Below are 22,588 nucleotides of genomic sequence, written 5' to 3' on the forward strand. Positions count from 1 at the left end.
CCAGACAAAACCCTTCCATTTGAAGAATGCCACCCTTTTTTCAGGTTCAGTCTATCTCCTGCTGAAAACCTCATCTTTGCCTCTTAATTCCAAAACCTGACTGCTGTAACACTCTATAGTCAGCCTCCTATCGTATACTCGCCAGAGGTTTAACTCATCCACTCCCTATTTTCACCTTTTAAGTCCCATACATCATCAATCCAGTCCTCATTCCCAGAGTGTGCCAAAATTCCTTTGCACATAGATCCCTCTCCAGTGCAAAAAAATATATGTACCAGCTTCTCAAATTAGGTAGCTTTTCATCTGTTCACCTCAGCTTTGTTGTTAACCTGGATCTCTCAATTTGAAATTTCATAATTCCTACCCAATCTCATTTTTAAAACTCTTCAGTCCTTTGCCAAATTTATTTACACCATGGAAGAGCTTTTTAATTACAGTATTAAATGCAAAATATTAAATTATATAAATGCAAAGTATTTTTGCAAAGCATGAATATGAACTGGAATTGTATTTTTCAGCTCCTTCTGTTTTAATGCAAAAAAAAACTTCGCCCAAAGTTCGGTTTATTATATGTACCTATGAGTTCTGAAGCCAATTTGTGTTGAATAACAATTAGTACCTTTGTTATCCATTCTACAATTGATGTTTGATGAAGCGCTCCATAACATTAATGCTGTGTCACTATGATTCCATATCCAAACGTGCTGAAAGGGTATTCACAAGAGTAGCTATTGTGTATTTAATATTTCAGTAATATTTGAGCAATGTTGTAAATATATTGTTTGATTAAACATTCTTTGATTATTAACATAATTCATTCCATGTCATGTGTGAGATATAGGTGAAAGGCATATGTCATTATGTCACCATGTCATACGTTTGCACCTCCCTAAAATAGTAATGAAGAGTACACATTTATCTCATTCTCCCCATGTTTTTATTTTCATTAATTTCTGGACTTACAAAACAACATGTACATTTTAAAATAAACCCAAGCCAACTACCTACTTGTTGAAGTGGAGCAAGATGTTTGAGTTTAAGTAAAAGGCACAGCACACTTTTTCAGAAGAGGAGAGAAATAATCAAGTAAAAAAAAGTACAGCACATTTTTGTCCCTTTGAAAGGGGAAAGACAGTCAAATTTTTAAAAAGACAGAAAATTTACAAAATTAACAGGTTTATACCAGGTGACAATAAAAATAAATTTTAAAAAGAGCAGAAATGGCTGGGTACATCAGAACAATAGACACATTCGATTGCACAATGGATAACTGGCTGATGTACACTGAGTAAATTGAACAGAACTTGGAAGAAAATCAAAAAGCCAACGGAAACAAGCACCCATTTTGCTGAATGCAATATGTGGAAGGGTATACAGTTGGATTAGAAATTTAATTACTCTAAACAAACCAGCTGAAATTAGGTTTTCTGATATCATGAATGTAATGCAGAAACATTTAGAACTGCAACCATTGTTGATCGCAGAACGCTTTAAGATTCATAAGCAGAATCAAAAGTAAGGAGAGTCCATTTCAGCTTACTTGGGTGAATTGAAGAGATTGTCCAAGCATTGTCAGTTCAGTGATGTGCTTAATGATGCAATGAGAGATCCTCTAGTTTGTGGAATCTTACAAGAAGGCATGCTAAAACAGCTCTCAACTGAAGCACAACAGACATTTAAAAGAGCAGTTGAAATCATTAACAAGAGAAAATCTGCAGATGCTGGAAATCCAAGCAACACACACAAAATGCTGGAGGAACTCAGCAGGCCAGGCAGCATCTACAGAAAAGAGTAAACTGTTGTGTTTCAGGTCGAAACCCTTTATCAGAACTTGAGAAAAAGATGAGAAGTCAGAGTAAGAAGGTGAGGGGAGGGGGGGAGATGAAACTGGGAGAGGGAGGGGTGAAAGAGATAAAGGACTGGAGAAGGGGGAATTTGATAGGAGAGGACAGAAGGCCATGGAAGAAAGGGAAAGGGGAGGAGCACTGGGGGGAGGTGATGGGCAGATAACAAGATAAGGTGAGAGAAGGATATGGGAATGGGGGATGGTGAAGGTGGGGGGAATTTACCGGTAGTTTGAGAAATCAATGTTCATGCCATCAGGTTGGAGGCTAGCCAGACAGAATATAAGGTTTGCTCCTCAAACTGAGTGTGGGATCATCACAGCAGTAGAGGAGGCCATAGACTTGTATGTCAGAATGGGAATGTGAAGTGGAATTAAAATGGGTGACAAAGGGAGATCCTGTTTTTTCTGGCCAGACAAAGTGCAGGTGCCCAGCAAAGCAGTCTCCCAAGTGAAATTGCTGTATCAATGGAAACAGCAGACAGAGATGCAATTGAGATGCAGTCAGGAATGAAAATGAGCACAAGCAAAATTGCAATGTCTAAACAGAAACTGTTCTGGCCAAACAAATTGTGTTACCATTGTGGCAGGAGCTCACATACACCAGGCTAATACAGGATTAAAGGCAAAACTTGTAGAAAATGCCACAAAATAGGACACATTCAAAAAGCATGTCAGGCAGATGAAAGTAAATGGATTGCACAGGAAAGAGAAAAAGTCAAGTTGCAGTTTCAAAAAGAGCACTAATCCGCATTCTGTTGTTGAAAAATCTGACTATGATGAGAGTTACACAGGACTGCATAGCCTTGAGATTTACGATGTAAAAACTAACAAGAGACAAGCAATACGTCTTATACCAGAAATGAACGGCAAATTAATTGAAATGGAATTAGACACCTTCTTGGCTGTTTCATTTATTCCACAAAATGAGTCTGAGTGGTAATTCAAAAATACTGAACTAAAGCCTGCAGATATCCAACCAAAAACCTATACAAGAGAAAAGATAACTCCTGCGGGAATGACAATCAGAGCAGTGAAATATAATAACAAGATATTATGGGCTTCTATGTGGTAAAAGCAGGAGGGGCAGCATTGTAGGGCCATGATTGGCTAAGACAACTACAATGTAATTGGAGGTCCATCCACTATTTGCATGCCCCACCCCCTGCAGAAGAGTCAACTCAAAGCAAATTAGGAAAGGTACTGGATGATGCCACAACAATGTTCAAGGATGGCATTGGAAAACTCAAACATATCAAGGGTAAAATGTTGTTAAATGAAACTGCCACACCCAAGTTATACAAAGCCCACTTGGTTCCTTATACTATTTGTGATAAAGCAGCCAGTGAGCTTTTCCCAAAGTGTGGTGAATCTGTGGAATCCTTTGCCCAATGAAGCAGTGGAAGCTACCTCAGTAAATATATTTAAGACAAGGTTGGATAGATCTTTGCATAGTAGGGAAATTAAGGGTTATGGGGAAAAGGCTGATAGGTGGAGATGAGTCCATGGTCAGACCAGCCATGATCGATGGGCCAGGTGGCCTACTCTTGCTTCTATTTCTTATGTTCTTACTTTCATATTGCAAGGAGGCTGAAGGAATTCTTTTCAATGCTAGCTGTCTGAGTAGCTAAGAAGAATGGGTCATTCACAATCTGTGGTTATTTTAAGGTCACCATCAACCCAGGACTGAAAGTAACCCTCTGTCCGGGATAGATGATACCTTTACAGACCTTTTGGAGGGAAAAACTTCTGCAAACTGTACTTAGCTGATGCCTACCTTCAGATGGAAATGGAAGAGTCCTAAGTTTATCTTAACATAAACACTCATAAAGGGCTTTAACATGACAAAGGCATATTTTTGGAGTAGCATCTGCATGTGCGCTCTGGCAGACAGCTGTGAACCTGCTGCTCCAAGTCTATCCAAGCACCTGGATATCAAGGAACATCTCCAAATTCTCAAGACAGTGTTAAAAAGATTTGAAGATTATGGGCCCAGAGCATGGCAAAACAAGCATGAATTCTTTAAAACAAGCACCACTTACTGTGGTCACATCATTGACACTCAAGGATTACACTAGTCTGCTGACAAAATTCAAGCAGTGGTGGATGCCCCAAGACCAAAGGATGTGTCACAAGTTGGGGTCCTTTAGTTAATTACTGTGACAGTTTCCTGCCAAATCTGGATAATGCGCTCTTCCCCTTTGAACTTGGACCAAGTGGTGTGAGGTGCCTTTTCAAAAGGCAAAGGAAATGGTGATGACAGACACTGTACGGACACTTTATGGTCCACTCGTTCACTGAAGCTTGCCTGTGATGCCTTACCTTATGTATAGGTGCAGTCATAACTACATGTTATGAGTGATGGAAGTGAGTACCCCATAGCCTTTGCATCATGTTCTCTTACTGCTGCAGAGAAAAATTACATACAGATTGACAGAGAGGCCATGAGTCTGGTTTAGGGCGTAAAACATTTCAACCAGTACCTGTATGAGAGAGAGTTTACAATTGTTACTGATTGTCAGCCACTAGTGTCCATTTTCAATCCACAAGAAGGTGTTCCAGTAACAGCAGCAGCACAAATGCAGAGATGGGCTCTGCTTCTTGGATGGCACAATTACAAGATCGAATTCAGGAGGACAACTATCACAGAAATGCTGATGGATTGTCCCTTGGGAAAGGAAATACCTGAAAATTTTACAGAAGGCACTCCTCTTGACATATTCTCCCTAATGCAAAACAAAAGTCTCTGCATTATGGCTGAGATAATATAAAGGAAAATCTGAAAAGACCACACTCTTTCTCAGGTCTACGTGGCTACTCAAAATGGCTGGAATGTGCAACAGAAATTCCAGTTCCCCCATTTTTATCAGCACTGAGATGAACTTGCTCTTGACGGAGGTTGTCTTAAGTGTGGTTTGAGAGCATTATACCATCCAAGCTGAGAGTTAAAGTGTTGAAGTAGTTACATGTCATTCATTGAGGCATGGTCAAAATGAAAGCATTAGCTTGTAGCTTTATCTGGCGACAGATCAGCAGATCGAGCAGCTTGCCACCCACTATTTAGGATGCCAACACATCCAGAAGATGCTAAGAACAGCACCTGTCCATCACTGGGAATGACTTGCATTGCTCTGGCAGAGAATTCATGTGGATCTTGCCAGACCATTCATGGGCACAAATTTCTTGGTAGTAGTGGATGCAGGTATAAAGCGGCCAGAGGTGTTTTCAGTAACTTCCACGACAGCCTCACATCCTGTTGATGTGTTGAGAAGCCTCTTCTCAAGGACTGGTGTTCCAGAACACTTGGTCAGTGACAATGGACCATAGTTTGATGTGGACCAGTTCAGTCATTCTTGAAAAAGAATGGAATAAGACATATTACATTTACATTGTACCATGCAGGTACAAATAGCTTGGGGGAAAGGTTTATACAGAGCCTAAGGAGTGCATTGACAGCAATGTCAGCAGAACATACAGCAGTAACGCTGAATCAGAAGCTTGCCAATTTCCTCTTTTCATATCACAATGCAGCACTGTGCACAACCAACAACTCACCAGCTACGCTGTTCCTGGTGAATCCCTTGCACTCACGCGTGGATCTCCTCAAACCCAGTCTCAGAAGCAGTATGCAGGACAAACAGCTGAGTCAAATTGAGAGCTCCACTCCTGGATGTTTCTCTCCTGGACAAGCAGTCCCGGTGAGGAACTACAGAGATGATCAAAAGTGAGTGCTTAGAAAGATTAAGGACAGAACAGGCCCACTCTCCTACACAGTGGAGATTGAGTCTGATATCACCTGGAGATGACAAATCAATCAGTAGAAGAGAGCAGAGTCAATTGTTGGAGAAGAGAGGTGACCACAGCTGTCAGAACAACTTCCTACAGTCCGAGTCAACTCCTACAACCACCATGGAGGAGACCCCAGAACTTGAAATTGTTTTACTGCCGCAAGTTTCACCTGCCAAACAAAGTGATCCCTTTTGTCAGGAAAGATGCTACCCCACAACAGTAAGAAATCCTCCACAGCAATTAAATCTTTAGGCCTGAATAGGACAACTTGTTGTGGATGTCTATATAGTAGTTGTATTATATAATATACTGTAAAAAGACATATATTGAGATACATTCTGTATTTGAGAAATATTTTAAATACCTTGTTTGATTAAGCATTATTTGTTTACATAATTCATTATGGGTTATTTGTAAGAGGTAACTAAACAGCATAAATCATTACACCACCACGTCATGTGTGTATCTCCCTCAAGTAAAAATGAAGAGTACACATTTATCCCAGTCTCTTTGTAATTTCTGGAGTTACAAAACAAAACAGTAACCATATGCAAGCTATCACAAAACAAGACTAAAATGCAAGGTTCCCCCGAAATATGCAAGAGGCTAATGTTCTCTAATTTTTCATTTCAATAGAAGTTTTGCGGTCGATTTTCATAAATCCTCAGAAACCATTGGAGGCTTCAAAGGCAGCAGTAAATAACAGTACATTCAATACAGTGACAGACTTGGATGCAGCAGGGCTGAGTTCCACACTGCTCAGGGAGACTTTGACAAACAACAGCAGATTTCCACACTGTGTCACTTTTAACAAAGAGCTATATTAATTAGAATCACAGAGAATTAAAGCATCTACTTCTAGTGGCTGATGCATTGTTTTATTGTGCTTCAGAAGGTATGAATTTAAAGTGACAGATAGCTTTCCCTCAAACACTTGGTGGATTGGTAGTATGTACACAATTACTATTCCAATTGCAGTTTTGCTTTTCCAATGACAACCCATTAAATTTTCAATCATCAAATAAAACCTTCAAAGTAAAACAAACATCTCAGTTTAGTCCAGAATTTTTCTAAAAATTATTCAATAAGAAGCAGAATATTGATACAGGCAGATTTGCTCTGTTGGTAAATGAATATTACCAATACAAATATATCAGCATGTAGAATTGCTCAACTCTAAAGCATTACAAAGTACATTTTGCTGCTACTGTATCTGCAAAACGTTTTTTAGTTACCAAAAATGAGAAGTTTTTTGTTGTTAGAAATGTTGTTTGAGCCGACTGATTGACAGTTACTTTTGTCCTGTCCTTTGAGCAAGCACACTTCAACCCTGTAAAATATTGTGCATATGTAACTCAAGTAATCTACTGACTGCTCGGAGCAATTTCGTCTTAATAATTCACACGCTGTTTTGCTTTGAAGTATTTTGGTCTTGAGTTCTAAGACTTACTGTATGGAATCACCATGCTCAAAGAATTGCTCGCTGTCTCTGAAGGCTGGAAAGAAAAAGATAATAATTTGGCACAAAGAAATCTAGTTGTGCTTCATGTTCCAGGGAAAGCATGAAAATGAATCACTGCTCAATACTTTGTTCCAGTCTAATTCTTTTAAGTTTTCCAATATAAGCATCACTACTGAGCTATTAGTTATTAATTGATAACTGCCATGTGTTAACCTATCTTGAAATAGATTGTTGTTGACCTTCCTACTCAATAGTATACAGATGTGAAGAGAAAATGTGGCATTTTCCAATGAATTTTTCCAGTGTGTTTCTTAACTGATGTACATTTAAGACCCTTAATGATAACAGTGTTTCAACAGATTACAGAACCATGCCAACACTGTTTGAAATACAAAGCTAGTATTTCCCTGTTATTCAGCTGAGTTAGTTGATTACAATAGCAGCATATGAACATTGTATTCTTAAACCCATTTGGTTGTAAACAGGAGAGTTTCAAAACTGCCAGCGAATGCATGCTTGTAGCAACATCAAAAGTAATGAGAATGGAACACCACAAAGTAGATTTCAAACTGGGCCCCAAATTACAGTATTGCTGGGTCTTGCTTGAGATCATCAGTAGGCCATCTTCCTCCTCACCCCACTGCTTGACCTGAGTTTTGTGTGCTTTGATTCTTTTTTTGTTTAAAAGCAGGCTATTACTGGTCGAGTTTATGAAAAAATAGGAAGTGAATTTTGTTAGATGGTGGCGCTCCCAGAGATGAGTAGTCTTCCTTGCAAAAAACTGAACAAACCTCTTCTCATCCAAAGCTTCAAGCTCCACAGCAATGGTTTTAAGGATGGCACTGCCTCATAATAACAACAACAGTTTGTTATGCCTAGGGAGGAAAGAAGGAATAATTGCATGGAGTTCGAGAACAACTAACATCCCACAAATGGCAGAGCTGATGGTCATTAGGTAAAGCAATGGTGTGTGGAGATAGATGGCTCACTGATAATCAGGAAGCTTCACTGGGGAGAGAAATAGTTCAGTGTCAGAGATCTAGGGACAGTGGATGGAGTGAAATGGGAGGAGATTAATGGTGAGTAAGGTAATTGGTAATTAGTTAATTACCAATTGGTGGAGCATTTGGATCACAGTAAGTTATGGATTTGGTGTTAGGGGCATTTGAGTGGCCTATTGGGCTCCTGGAAAGATCCTTATTTTTCCTGGGCCATTAGCAGTGCTCGAGAACCAAGGAGATTCCCTGCTGTACTCACTGTACACCCATGATTATGTAGCCAAGTTTCCATTGAACAAAATATATAAGTTTGCTGATGACACCACAATTGTAGGCCGTGTCTCGGGTAATGATGAGTTTGAGTACAAAGAGGAAATTAAGAACCTGGTGGCATGGTGCGAAGACAATAACCTATCCCTCAACGTCAGCAAGACGAAGGAATTGGTTGTTGACTTCAGAAGGAGTAGCAGACCACATGACCCCATCTACATCGGTGGTGCACAGGTAGAACAGGTCAAAAGCTTTAAGTTCCTCGGGGTCAATATCACAAATGACCTGACTTGGTCTAACCAAGCAGAGTCCACTGCCAAGAAGGCCCACCAGTGACTTTACTTCCTGAGAAAGCTGGAGAAATTTGGCCTGTCCCCTAAAACCCTCACTAATTTTTATAGATGCACTGTAGAAAGCATTCTTCTAGGGTGCATCACAACCTGGTATGGAAGTTGTCCTGTCCAAGACTGGGAGAAGCTGCAGAAGATCGTGAACATAGCCCAGCACATCACACAAACCAATCTTCCGTCCTTAGACTCACTTTACATCGCACGTTGTCGGAGCAGTGCTGCCAGAATAATCAAGGACACAACCCACCCAGCCAACACACTTTTTGTCCCTCTTCTCTCTGGAAGAAGGTTCAGCAGCTTTAAGACTCGTACGGCCAGATTTGGGAACAGCTTCTTTCCAACTGTGATAAGACTGCTGAACAGATCCTGACCCCGATCTGGGCCGTACCTTCCAAATATCCGGACCTGTCTCTCGGTTTTTTTGCACTACCTTACTACCTTTTCTATTTTCTGTTTATGATTTATAATTTAAATTTTTATTATATTTACTATTGATTTGCACACAGGGAGCGTGAAGCACAGAAACAAATATCGCTGTGATGATTGTACGCTCTAGTATCAATTGTTTGGCGACAATAAAGCAATAAATATTGAGATTATAGATACTGACCTTTATTCCTCCTTCCATCTGATTAGTTTCCCAGGGCTCAAGAACTCCAGTTGGTATGACCTAAAATTTGACCAATTGTTAAAATGAAGACAAGAAGCTTCATTATAATATGCAAATACATAACCTGCCCTCCAAAGGGCATCCTTTCTGCTACTGTTGAAACTAGGTCATATCGACGCCTAGGTCAGATTAATTGAGTTTTAATTTCTTGCTCCTTCCAAAATGTACTCACTTTGGGAATGCAAGACTTGTTGCTTCAGGTACTTTTTTTTCTGGACAACACCCAAAAAACAGAGTAGCACAGATAGAAATTGGATCAATGATCATGTAATTTTGGACAGATTTCTGAGCACGCTACTGGCAGACAGCAGTCAGGATGTGATTCTTGGAGCATGACTTTATTTGCCTAACTCTTGTTTCCATGACATGCAGCAAACCCAGACTTGTATGAGTAACAGTGCCGTGCCCAGTGTTCAATTTCTGGCAAGACTTTTCACACTGGTCTAAATCACTACCAGCACTTCTCATTGACAGAAGAATCATCTTTTAGCAGCACTGAAAGATCACACCATATATTATTCCGTGGGTGAGACACAGCTGTCCCGTAATCACAGGCAGAGGGCTATATACTCAAATCTCAAGTAGACTGATACAGACCAAGATCCCTGTCACCACAACTCCAATATGGTTTCAGTGGGGTTTCCCCTTAACACTTCAGGAGGCAGAAAAAATCCTGCAACAAGAGGCTCAATGTTCATCAGATCAGATGTCCTTAATCAAAATGAAGAGATCACAGTAAAAATTGATGGTGACTTTGAAAGCAGTGGAAGATATTGGCATTTTATTAGTAAACCTGAAGTAGTGTTCTTTTCTGTGAGTGAGGGGTTTGGGGATTGTTATGTATAGGACATTGGTGATTGTTATTGTGGCTGTTTTTTTCTGTGGGGGAGGATTTTGGTGTCTGTGAGTTTTGTTTCTTTTCTTATTTCTGTCGGGGGGGACATTGATGTATTTTCTCTTACCAACAGTGCTAGTTAGTGCCATTGGGGGGGGGGGGGGGGTTTAAACTAGATTAACTAGATTTGCAGGGTGATGGGAACCAGAGTGCCAGAGTAGATAGTGGAACGGGGGTAAAAATAAATGATGTTAAAAGTTCATGCAAAGTCAGAAATAGAAGGGTTGTGTGTGGTGGTAATAATCTTCTGAGGTGTGTCTATTTAAACGCGAGGAGTATTGTGGGGAAGGCTGACGAGCTGAGGACATGGATTGACATGTGGAATTATGACATTGTAGCCATTAGTGAAACTTGACTACAGGAGGGGCAGGACTGGCAGCTTAATGTTCCAGGGTTCTGATGTTTCAGATGTGATAGAGGCAGAGGGATGAAGGGTGGGGGGGGGGGTGGCATTGTTAGTCAGGGAAAATGTTACAGCAGTGCTCAGGCAGGACAGATTAGAGGGCTTGTCTGCTGAGGCCATATGGGTGGAGCTGAGAAACAGGAAAGATACAACCACATTAATGGGGTTGTATGATAGACCACCAAATGGTCAGCGAGAATTGGAGGAGCAAATCTGCAGAGAGATAGCAGACAACTGCAGGAAACATAAAGTTGTGAAGGTAGGGGATTTTAATTTTCAACATATTGATTGGGACTCCCATACTGTCTCATTAGAACAGAGGGATCTGGGAATACAGATACATAATTCCCTAAAAGTGGCGTCACAGGTAGATAGGGTAGTAAAGAGAGCTTTTGGTACATTGGCCTTTATAAATCAAAGTATTGAGTATAAGAGTTGGAACGTTATGGTGATGTTGTATTGGGCATTGGCTGAATTTGGAGTATTGTGAGCAGTTTTGGTCACCGAATCACAGGAAGGATATTAATAAGGTTGAAAGAGTGCAGAGACGGTTTACAAGGATGTTGCTGAAACTTGAGAAACTGAGTTACAGAGAAAGGTTGAATAGATTAGGACTTTATCCCTGGAGTGTAGAAGAATGAGGGGAGATTTGATAGAGGTATATAAAATTATGATGGGTATAGATAGAGTGAATGCAAGCAGGCTTTTTCCACTGAGGCTGAGGGAGAAAAAAACCAGAGGACATGGGTTAAGGGAAAAGTTTAAAGGGAACATTGGGGGGGGCTTCTTCACACAGAGAGTGGTGGGAGTGTGGAATGAGCTGCCAGATGAAGTGGTAAATGCGGGCTCACTTTTAACATTTAAGAAAAACTTGGACAGGTACATGGATGAGAGGTATATGGAGGGATATGGTCCAGGTGCAGGTCAGTGGGACTAGGCAGAAAAATGGTTCAGCACAGCCAAGAAGGGCCAAAAGGCCTGTTTCTGTGCTGTAATGTTCTATGATTTAACAGCCATGATTTTTCTATACTTAGTGGCTATCTGGAGTAGACAAATATCAGAGTTGGATTGTGCACGCATACTTTGACAATTAAGTGACTCCTTGAAACTTTAATAAATGACTACAAATGGTGAGTAACATTCACAATATGTTGGAGGAACTTAAAGGGTCAGGCAACATCTATGGAGGGGAATAAAGAGTCAATGGCTCGAGCCAAGACCCTTCATCAGTCCTGGAATGCAACTCTTTATTCCCCTCCATAGATGCTGCCTGATCGACTGAGTTCTTCAAGCACTCTGTGTGTGTTTCTCTGGATTTCCAGCATCTGCTGGAATCACTTGTGAATACAAATGCCGTCAAAGTTAGAGTGACCTTCGCTCCAAGATGCCTTAGCATCATAACCCCTTTCGGTTAAGAGCTGACTGACAAAGTGGGGAACCTACTGCTTTTGCTTTCTCAAGTGGAAGAAACATTTGGATCTCAAATATGCTGGCATTTATAGTGGTAACTAATGATCTGACAGCCCTCCTGCCACAGGCTGTTCCCATGCATACTGTACTTCATCAGCCAGTACAGGTTTCTCTTCCCCCAGGAAACCTCTCCCAGTCCTTTCACATTATTGTATCACTCGTTCCCTGTTAACAGTCTCCAGCAGCTGAAAGAGTGCTGGTTGTATTGTGATGGAACTTCCAGGGCAGGGACATGAGAAAACATGCTATTATTGCATTAATTCTGAGGCTTAATGCTTACTATCCCTGAAACAGCCATATTATGCAAAGGAACCCACTCATACTATTTGGAATTGCAAATAATAATACTTGCTATGCTTTTTGAAACAGCATCAGGGAGTCTTAACACTGTTTTAACACCAGAGGAACAAAAGACATTAACATCATTGGCAAACTAGTTTCAAATAAAATATTGAAAGGAAACATATCTCTAAAATAGGAACAAGAATTCAGTTTTAATCTTTCTTTTTTGGCCTTTGCTGATTAGTTGTGTTTATAAAGAGGCAGAAGGGGGTCAAGAAACATCAACTGGACTCACAGTTTTGAAAAGGGAGACTTGAGGCACAAAAATGCTGAGAAGGAAGGCTAATGATTTTCAGCTTCTGACTTGAAATACTTTTGTTCTTTCCTTTGTGTGTGATCATAATCATTAGAAGTCACTGTTTTCAATGTTCAGGAACATTGTTGAAATTGAAATTTAAAGAGAAAGCATTTGGTGGTATTATGCCGAACTTGAAAGTATCTGATCTTCACACTGGGTGTCCATAATGTCTATTCCCCATCCCTTTCGTTTTTAATACTAAGTAAGTGAATTTTTTGGGAAAACAATGGTGATACACAGAAGGTTATGTAGCACGTGTAAAGCAAATAACAGAAATAATGTTTCAGGACAGTCACCTATCAAATTGCGTAAAAGTTAAACTAAAATAAAACTTTAAAATGTAGACAAGTTGAGTATTGTGCCTAGCAGATGAACAAAAGGGAAGGTCTAGGATAAGACGGAAGGCAAGAGGATGGAAAATTCCACAAAACATTTTTCAGCCTATCTTTCATGATGCAATTGACATAATCTTGTCAGCACAAGAGTGCAATTACGCCTGTCTATGCCTGCAATTCAGACCCCCCAACCCCATGTCCTATGGCTTTTGACCTTACTGCTAAGTAGTCCCTATATAATTTTATATGTCAATTAAGTCTCACCTTAGTTCCCTTTGTTCCAAAGAAAACAACTACCATCCATCCAACCTTTGCTCATAGATAACATTTTCCATTGCTGGTAATACTAGAAAAATATCTTCTCTGCACCCTGCCTGGTATAAATGCATTAGTTTTGTCATATGGTGACCAGAAATATAACCAATTCTCAAGCTGTGGTCTCAGTATATCAGCCTTCCTGTCTATCTTTGACTAATAAAGGAAAGTGTCTCAGATGCCCATTTCAGTTTTTATATTGACACTTTTATTCTTCTACACCTCTTAATGTCCATTTTTGATTATATATTCTCTGGCTTTATCAAATGCATTCCTTAATACCGAGCTGCATAAAGTCCCATTAGTCATTTTCTGCTTGCATGACCAGACCATTTCTGTGCCTCTGCATTCAATACTTGGGCAATTTGTGTACCATATGCAAACTCCTTTATTCACTATATCCACTATTATGAGGTATAAGTTCTTAACAATCTATTACAGAAAATGAACAAAAAACATGAAAGCTTCACACAAAAGAAATTCTTGCATGGTTCATTTAGATTCCTTTGTAACTGTGACATTTTGAACATCAATTGCCTCAAGATGTTGATAGAATAACAAAAGAACACATGTGCAGCCAAACTTCCTCTGATTTTTTTCTCTTGCCTCTCTTCTTTTATGGATTAAAATATTGAGGGAAAAGTGGGACTGGCACTAAGCAAGACAACCAATAGATGACCCACTGAGATATTCAAATTCTGTCTTGTTTAAAGGCAAAGAAATAAACCACTAATATTGCCAAGTCTATGAAAGACATTCCTTTGTTTCAAGGAAAAAGTTGATGGGATTTCATTTGATAGGGTAGCAGGAAGTAAAGGTAGTGTGGAAATTTGTGATGTATCTTATTATTCCAACTATTTTTTGCCTGTCAGCCATAATCTTGTTACAGAAGGTCAGGTAAGCATGCCCATGCAAAAGTAGGACAATGCATGATCCAATAAATGAGCCAAATACGATTAGCTTGTCAATGTCATTGTAGAAAAGGTGACCATGGCTGACCCATTTGAGATTTTTCTAGCTGTAATTATACATTACTTTCAACTGGTAACAGATTCAAATTAGATAGATCAAAAACTATACCAACCTTGTTAACTTCTGGAAACTTTGTATCATTACAATCATATATCAATTATATCACATCCTGTGGGTGCAGTCTTTCATTGATTCTATTATGTTTCTTAGATTTATTGAGTATGCCCATAAGAAAATGATTCTCAGGGTGGTATATGATGATATAAAGGTACGTTGATAATAAATTTACTTTGAACTTTGAACATCTGAATATGAGATTCCCACCTGAACAAGAGTGGAATTATTATGGTCAGTAGATAACTAGTAAATAACTTGGGGTAGCACAGTAACTTAGCAGTTAATATAACACTATTACAGTATCTGTAACCAGGGTTCAATTCCACCAATGTCTGTAAGGAAATTGTACGCTCTCCCCGTGGCTGTATGTGTGTTCCTCCGGGTGCTCCGGTTTCCTCCCACATTCCAAAGACCTTTGGGTCACTACGTTAATTGGTCACATGAGTATAATTGGCCACTGTGGGTTAGTTGGGCTTTAAGGTTCTGCTGCCGTGGTGCATCTCTAAATACGAATTAAAAATAAATAATAATTAATACCACCAAAAATAATAATTTAGCAGTAATCTTCTCATTGGAAAGAAATCACACTGGCCTGAACTTAGAATGTATACTTACTTTAAGAGGAGAAACACACAGTGATCTCACATTAGTAGTATCAGAAAAATTGCACTAAATCTAAAATAGATCTTCAATGGAAAACAATATAATATCAGTTCTAGTATTTAAGTTCATCAACTCAACTAAATTTAGTGGTGCAGATTGATTATATTTCACAGCTAGGTAATCCAGTCCTGGACTTTAGATGGTCTCTATCCACATAATTCACATTGCACTGGTGACTTCAACTTTACTAATATTGATTGGCACCTCCTTAGTGCAAAATGATAAGATGGAGCAGAATTTGTTAGGTGTGTCCGGGAAAGGTTCCTGACAGAATAGATGCATTGACCGATTAGAGAGGCCATACTGGATCTCGTACTAGGCAGTGAACCTGGTCAGTGGACAGATCTCTCAGTGACTGAGCATTTCAGAGATAGTGACCACAACTCCTTGACCTTTACCATAGCCTTGGACAGGGATAGGAGCAGATGGTATGGAAAAGTGTTTAATTGAGGGAGGATGAACTATGATGCTATTAGGCAAGAACTTGGGAATGCAAATTGGGAACTGATTATACAGAAATGCACAATGGAAATTTGAGGTTGTTTATGGAGTACTTGTATGGGCTTCTGAATAGTATTTTCCCATTGAGGAAGAGCAGGGTGACAAGAGACGTGGAACATCTAGTCAAAAGAAATAAAGAAGCATACTTACAGTTTAGGAAGCAAGGATCAGACAGTGCTCTAGAGAATGACAAAGAAGCTAGGAAGGAGTTTAGAATGCACTACAAGGGGATTTGAGAAAGCCTTGGTGAGTCAGATTAAGGAAAACCACATGGTGTTCTACACATTTGTGTAGGTGAGGGCAAGACCATTCAGGAATAGAAGAAGAACTATGTGCCTGGAGTCTGAGGAGTTAAGGGATGCCCTTACTCCTTTGCTTCAGTTTTCACCATTGAGAGGGATCTTGATGAATGTGAGGTCAGGATAAAATGGGCTGATATTCTGGAACACATTGATATTAAGAAAAAGGACGTGCTGGAGCTTTTGAAAAGCATTAGGATCAATTAGTCCCTGTGATATACTCTAGGTTACTACTGGGAAACAAGAGAAGAGATTACCGTGCCTTTGGGTGATGATATTTTCATCCTCTTGGATCACAGTAGCGCTAGAAAATTGGAGGGTGGCAAATGTCAATCTTTTGTTTAAGAAATATAAAAGGGAACACCCCAGAATTATGGGAGAGTGGCGAGAAAATTACAGAGACAGGATTTATGAGCCTTTGGAGAAGCATAATCTGACTAGCAGATCATGCTTCATGAGTCTGATTGAATTATTTGAGGGCGTGACAAAACACATCGATGAAGGTACAACAGTAGGTGTGGTGTATATGGATTTTGCAAGGTGTTTGATAAGGTTCCCCATAGTAGGCTCATTTAGAAAGTTAGGAGCCATGGGATTCAGTACTGCTGATATTAGTCCATCCTGACTCATAGATGCCCATTTGTAAGCCCCTAAATTCTACTCTGAATCTATCTTACATATCACAGGGATTTTGATGTACAGAGAAAATTAATGTACAGTGGGATCGTGTGATCCAAGTCCATAGTTTCCTCAAAGTGGCTGCACAATTCAATAGCATATTAACTAATGCATATGGTATGCTGACCTTAATTAGTTGGGGCACTAAGTTGAACAATCATGAAATTACATTCTGGTTGGGCTGCATCTGGAGTATTGCAATCAATTCTTTTTACCCCATTATAGGAAGGATGTGGAGGCTATGAAGAGGATGCACGGAAGTTTTAGCAGAATGTAACCTGGATTCGAGGGCTTGAACTATTAGGAGATGTTAGACAAACTAGTCCTGTTTATTATTTATTGTAATGCCTGCACTGTTTTTTGTGCACTTTATGCAGTCCAGTGTAGGTCTGTAGTCTAGTGTAGTTTTCTCTGCGTTTTTTTTTATTACGTAGTTTGGTCTAGTTTTTTGTACTGTGTCATGTACCGTGGTCCTGAAAAACGTTGTCTCATTTTTACTATGCACTGTACCAGCAGTTATGGTCAAAATGACAATAAAAGTTGACTTGACTTGACTTGACTTAGTGAAGGCTGAGACAAAACCCAATAGAAGATTTTTTTAATTATGATAGACAAAGATAGAATAGGTGGCTGGTATCTTTTTAGCATGATTGAAATGTACAGTGCATGCATTTAAGCAGAAAGTTCAAAGGAGATGTGTGGAGCAAGTTGTTGATGAAGGGTCTCGGCCCCAAATGTTGACTGTTTACTCTTTTCCATAGATGCTCCTGGCCTGCTGAGTTCATCCAGCATTTTGTGCATGTTGTATGTGATGAAGGGTGTTGTCTTAGTCTAAGTGTGACTTTGTCTTCACGCTTCATCACTCCTACAAATGCTGCCATGCACTTGCAAATGGTGATAACTAGCTCAAGTCAGTTACTGCCTTCAGCTCATCACAGAAACTATTTTTCAGCTAGTTTGGTTCACTCTGACATGATATGAAGAAAACACTAAAAACTGCAGTTACAGCAAAGTCGATAGGACCATGCCACAGCATGCATGTAGGACTGAAAACCTGTACTCCAAAATTAACTGCACCTCTAACAAAGACCATAAGACATAGGAGCAGAATTAGGCCATCTGGCCCATCAAATCTGCTCTGCCATTCGATCATGGCTGATCCTTTTTTTAATCTCATCCTCAACCCCAGTTCCTGGCCTTCTCCCTATAACATTTGATGCCATGTCCAATCAAGAACCTATCAATCTCTGCCTTAAATACACCCAATGACCTGACCTGCATGGCTGCATGTGGCAATAAATTCCACAAATTCACCACCCTTTGGCTAAAGAAATTTCTCCGCATCTCTGTTTTGAAAGAGCGCCCCTCTATCCTGAAGCTGTGCCCTCTTGTGCTAGACTCTCCCACCATGGGAAACATCTTTTCCACATCTACTCTGTCTAGGCCTTTCAACATTCAAAAGGTTTCAATGAGATCCCCCCTTATACTTCTGAATTCAAGTGAGTACAGACCCAGAGCCATCAAATGTTCCTCATATGATAACCCTTTCGTTTCTGGAATCATCCCTGTGAACCTCCTCTGAACCCTCTGCAATGCCAGCACATCTTTTCTAAGTTGAGGAGCCCAAAACTGTTCACAATACTCAAGGTGAGGCCTCACCAGTGCCTTATAAATCCTCAGCATCACATCCTTGCTCTTGTATTCTAGACCTCTTGAAATGAATGCTAACATGGCTTTCTCAGTGTAGTACAATGTTAGTAACAACTCAACAATGTGAAAAATTGACCAGGTACATCTACTGACTTAAAGGAGGACAAGCCCAATTTGGCCAAAGCAATCCACTCTCAATCATCATCAAAGTAATGGGAGGCTTCATTGATGATCATGAGTATGTGCCTCCTGCTTATCAATGACCTGTCTACACTTTGTAGATTTTGTTTTGGACAACTTCACCCCAGACCTCATCACAAGTTTTAACAATCATGAACCAAAGAGCTGAATTCCTTAGGTGAAGTGAGGGTGATTGCCCTTGACATTTGATTGAGATGTGTCACCTAGAACCCAGAAATAAGTGGATACTAAGGGGAAACCCCTCAAACAAGTGATAGTCTAAACCTTTCCCTTGGCATTAGCATTATTATCACCAAGTCCCTCACCTTTGATCAAAAATATAATTGGAGTGCTTAGCTACGAAACAAAAACAAGTCAGATGTTGGGCGCAATGCAACATGTGACACACCTAAACCTTTTGATCATCTACAAGGCATGTCAAGAGTATGATAGAATTCTCTTCACTTGCAGCTCCAACTCAAGGAGCCAAACACTACCCAGTGCAAACCAGCCACTTGAGCGGCTGCAGCTGCCGTATTCACTCTCTCAACCAATGGGGCATCTTTGAGCAATGAGTACAATCTGCATTATATACAGTACAAGTTGATCTGTGAAATGATGCAGGAGGTACGATACATGAAATGTAAGATCAAGTATTTAGAGTTAGTACTAAAATTCATCAGCTATTCAACTGCATACTCCCAGCACAGATGGATTACCAATCATAACACTCACTTCATGTTTCAGTTACAATATTATTAAGAGAAAAATCTCTCTTCTAAACTCCCACTTCTTCATCTCTGCTGATTTTATAAACTGAATGAGCACAATACTTTCATTTGCTGCAGTTACCTTACACCAACAGAGGGAATAGAATTCCTGGACAACTGGGATGCAAAGTTGCACAGTAGGTATGTTGTTGCCTCATAACTCCATGACCCTGATCCCCAGTGCCATCTGTGTAGAGTTCGCATATGACCATATGTTTCTTTTAGGTGCTCTAAGGACGCCTCAAGACACATGCTGCTGGGTCAATTGGATGTGAATTATCCCGAGTATTGGTGGAAGGCAGGCGTATCTGGAAGGAACTGGGAGAACAGGCTACAAAGAAAATAAAGAGGGAAATGGAGTTGATGAGCTTGTTTTGTGGATAACTGGCTTGGATCCAATGGACTGAATGGTCTCCTTCGTTGTCAAAGAAAGTTAACCATTCTCCTTTCCTCTGCAGCTTAAAACTGTGTCATTGTACCTGTAATTTTCCATTGAAATAAAGAAAGTAATAAGGTCTAGATGGCATTTGAGATATTTCAACAAGAATGAAATAATATCCTTTGCTATTAACAACTGAGCTTAATCTCTTTACTTCAACCTTTTAAAATAACATATTCGATAATAATATTATCATTTTATATTCAGTAGCAGAGTCTTATAAGAAACTCATCTTGATTGCAAATTTAAAATCTGAGAGCTTCTTATTCAATAGTCCAGCAATCTTTGTGGTTTCATTATCTTTGAAACCCTGTTGAACACTCAGCAACCAAGACTTATTTAAGTGGATAAGGTCAAATTATCCTAATAACAGACTAATTCATTTAAAAAGGTCATATTTCAATGATAGTTAAACTCAAATTTTAATTTTATACAGTGTCAAAGTGATCCATCAAAATCTTAATTGTTCTATGTTCAGAAACATTTTATTCCTTTATCTTCAATAAAGAGAATTAAAATATAAACACCTAATATTTAAGTGCCATTTGTTAAGCAACACATAATTCACAATTGAAGAAGTGCTTCTGGATTCAGGATTGAATTAAACGGTCATGTTACATAAATTGCATTTTGTCATCTATATTTTTCTAATATAAATTTTAAAACTTGCTGATCAGGTCTCACTAGTGCATTTATTTTCAGTTGATCGGTGTAATATAACCTTCACAATTCCCCAATGACGTTAAATTCACTTAGATTTGCTGAATGGAGAAAGAGATTCAAGTGAGTATAGGATGTAAAACTCTACCAGTGCATCCGATAATGCAGTAGGGACACAATATACTCATAAACTGAACCCTATAATGCACACAATTACATTTTGGTGTGAGTATTCTTGATACAAAATGAGGTATCAGTTTTAAATTGATATTATTAACAAGAAGCTTCTGCAGATAGGTTTCTCTCTCTATAGGCAATATTAAAACAGGGAAAACTAGTGTATTAGTGCTCATTAATTATACACAACAAAAATGAAAAACCAAAAAAATGTAAAACTTGGAAGTATCTTAAAAGTGCTTCAAAATTATTTCAATTGCTGTTCAGATCAAAAAGTTTTTATGGTAGGCCAATATGCTATTACATCTTCACTGGTGTAAAGAAAAATATAGCTGGTAGCTGATAAGAAGGATATTCTGAATTAGATCAATATTGATGAAGAGCCTGCAGCACAGAATGATTGTGAAGGGTTTGTAAAGGCTCACAATGAAAATACTAATCTAAAAATATCTGAAAATTGGAAGAAATTTTCAGAAGATATATAGACATTTATTAATGAATACATTATTTGTGGGAAGCAGACAACATTCATTTAGATTTTTTGCATTTCTAAAATCAGTTTCTCCCACAACAGGTCTTTACTCATGGCAAGGTTTCATTTTGATCGCACTCTGTCCATTGTGAGACTTGGCAACCAATTTTACCGGAGGAGACATCACAGCTGGGCACCATTTAGTCTGTACTGGTATTTAGTGACACATATTTCCAGGAGGGAACATGGTAGCAAAATAAGAAATGGGAAACATAAATGACTTACTTTTAATATTGGGAGCACAGAAGCCAATTTTTGCATTTCTGACAATATCCTAAATTGAACTCAGAAGGCACAGGCATCTTCCACAGTCTTAGTAGTTCATCTTTATCTCATCACCTGCTCAATTAACTTACTGTGTAATCAAGGGACCTGGATACTGTGCATTTGCATCAAATTAAGATCCTCTCTGAGCAGTTTAGTGCCTAAAGTATCTTTGCCCTATTTTAAAAGGACAGTTTATTCATGAAAATTGAAGCTGCAATCTTCCCTTAAAAGTAACCTCAACATGATTGTGAGTGCTACAACCTAAAGGAAGCATCCAATGTCAGAGGGTTATCCCAATGATTCAGTAGCATGATAAACCCCACCTCATACTAACAAAAGAAAAAGTATTCCAGGTTTCTTGGCCAGTGTTGCTTCTGCAAGCAAGTATAGTTTCACTAAGTAGTCATTATTGTTTGAGACATCCTGTTGCCTGCTCTGTTTATCTACCTGGTTACACTTCAACAATAACTAATTGTTTGAAAGAGCTTTAACCTGCTTCTGCTGTATGAATCCATGCCCTTTCTATCATCTATCAAGGGATTATTTCTATTATGGTGGAGAATGAAGAAGGTTTTACTGCAGAAGATTAAATAATTAAAAATTAATATCTTCTCTGCAAAACACAATGGTCTTTTTGAGACACAAGTCAATTATGTTTTGTTACATTACCAACAAAATAACATAGGTTTGGACAAAAGGTACTCTGCCGCACCTAAACCTACACATTGCATTCACAAAGTGATCCAGATGCTTAAAAAAAAGTGTTTGAACAGGTTGATGAATGAGTTAATATTGCGTGTACATTTTTTGTTAACTGTGAAATCTGTGTAAGGACAGTATGATAATGTAACACCCTATAATGCAAGCAGTAAGTTTGGGGTTCAATTGCCTCTGCTGTCTGTAAGGAGGTTGTACATTCTCACTGTGACTGTGTGGGTTTTGTATGGGAGCTCTGGTGTTCTCCCACGTACTAAGACGTATAATTTAGAGTTAGTAAAATTGTGGCCATTCGAGATTTCATAGCATAGCAGGGAAGCATCGGGACAGTTGCTGATTGTCCTCAGCATATCTTGGATCGTGTTGGTCATTGACACAAACAACACATTTGATGCTTTGATGTTTCAATATACATGTGATATATAAAGTTAATCTTCTAAGTTGTATTTTAATAGTTATTTTCTCAAGACACTAATGTACTTCAATTTGATATTTGATATTTAAACCATTTCCATTATAACTCTAC

This window comes from Hemitrygon akajei, chromosome 3, assembly GCF_048418815.1.
Source record: "Hemitrygon akajei chromosome 3, sHemAka1.3, whole genome shotgun sequence".
Classification (NCBI taxonomy): domain Eukaryota; kingdom Metazoa; phylum Chordata; class Chondrichthyes; order Myliobatiformes; family Dasyatidae; genus Hemitrygon; species Hemitrygon akajei.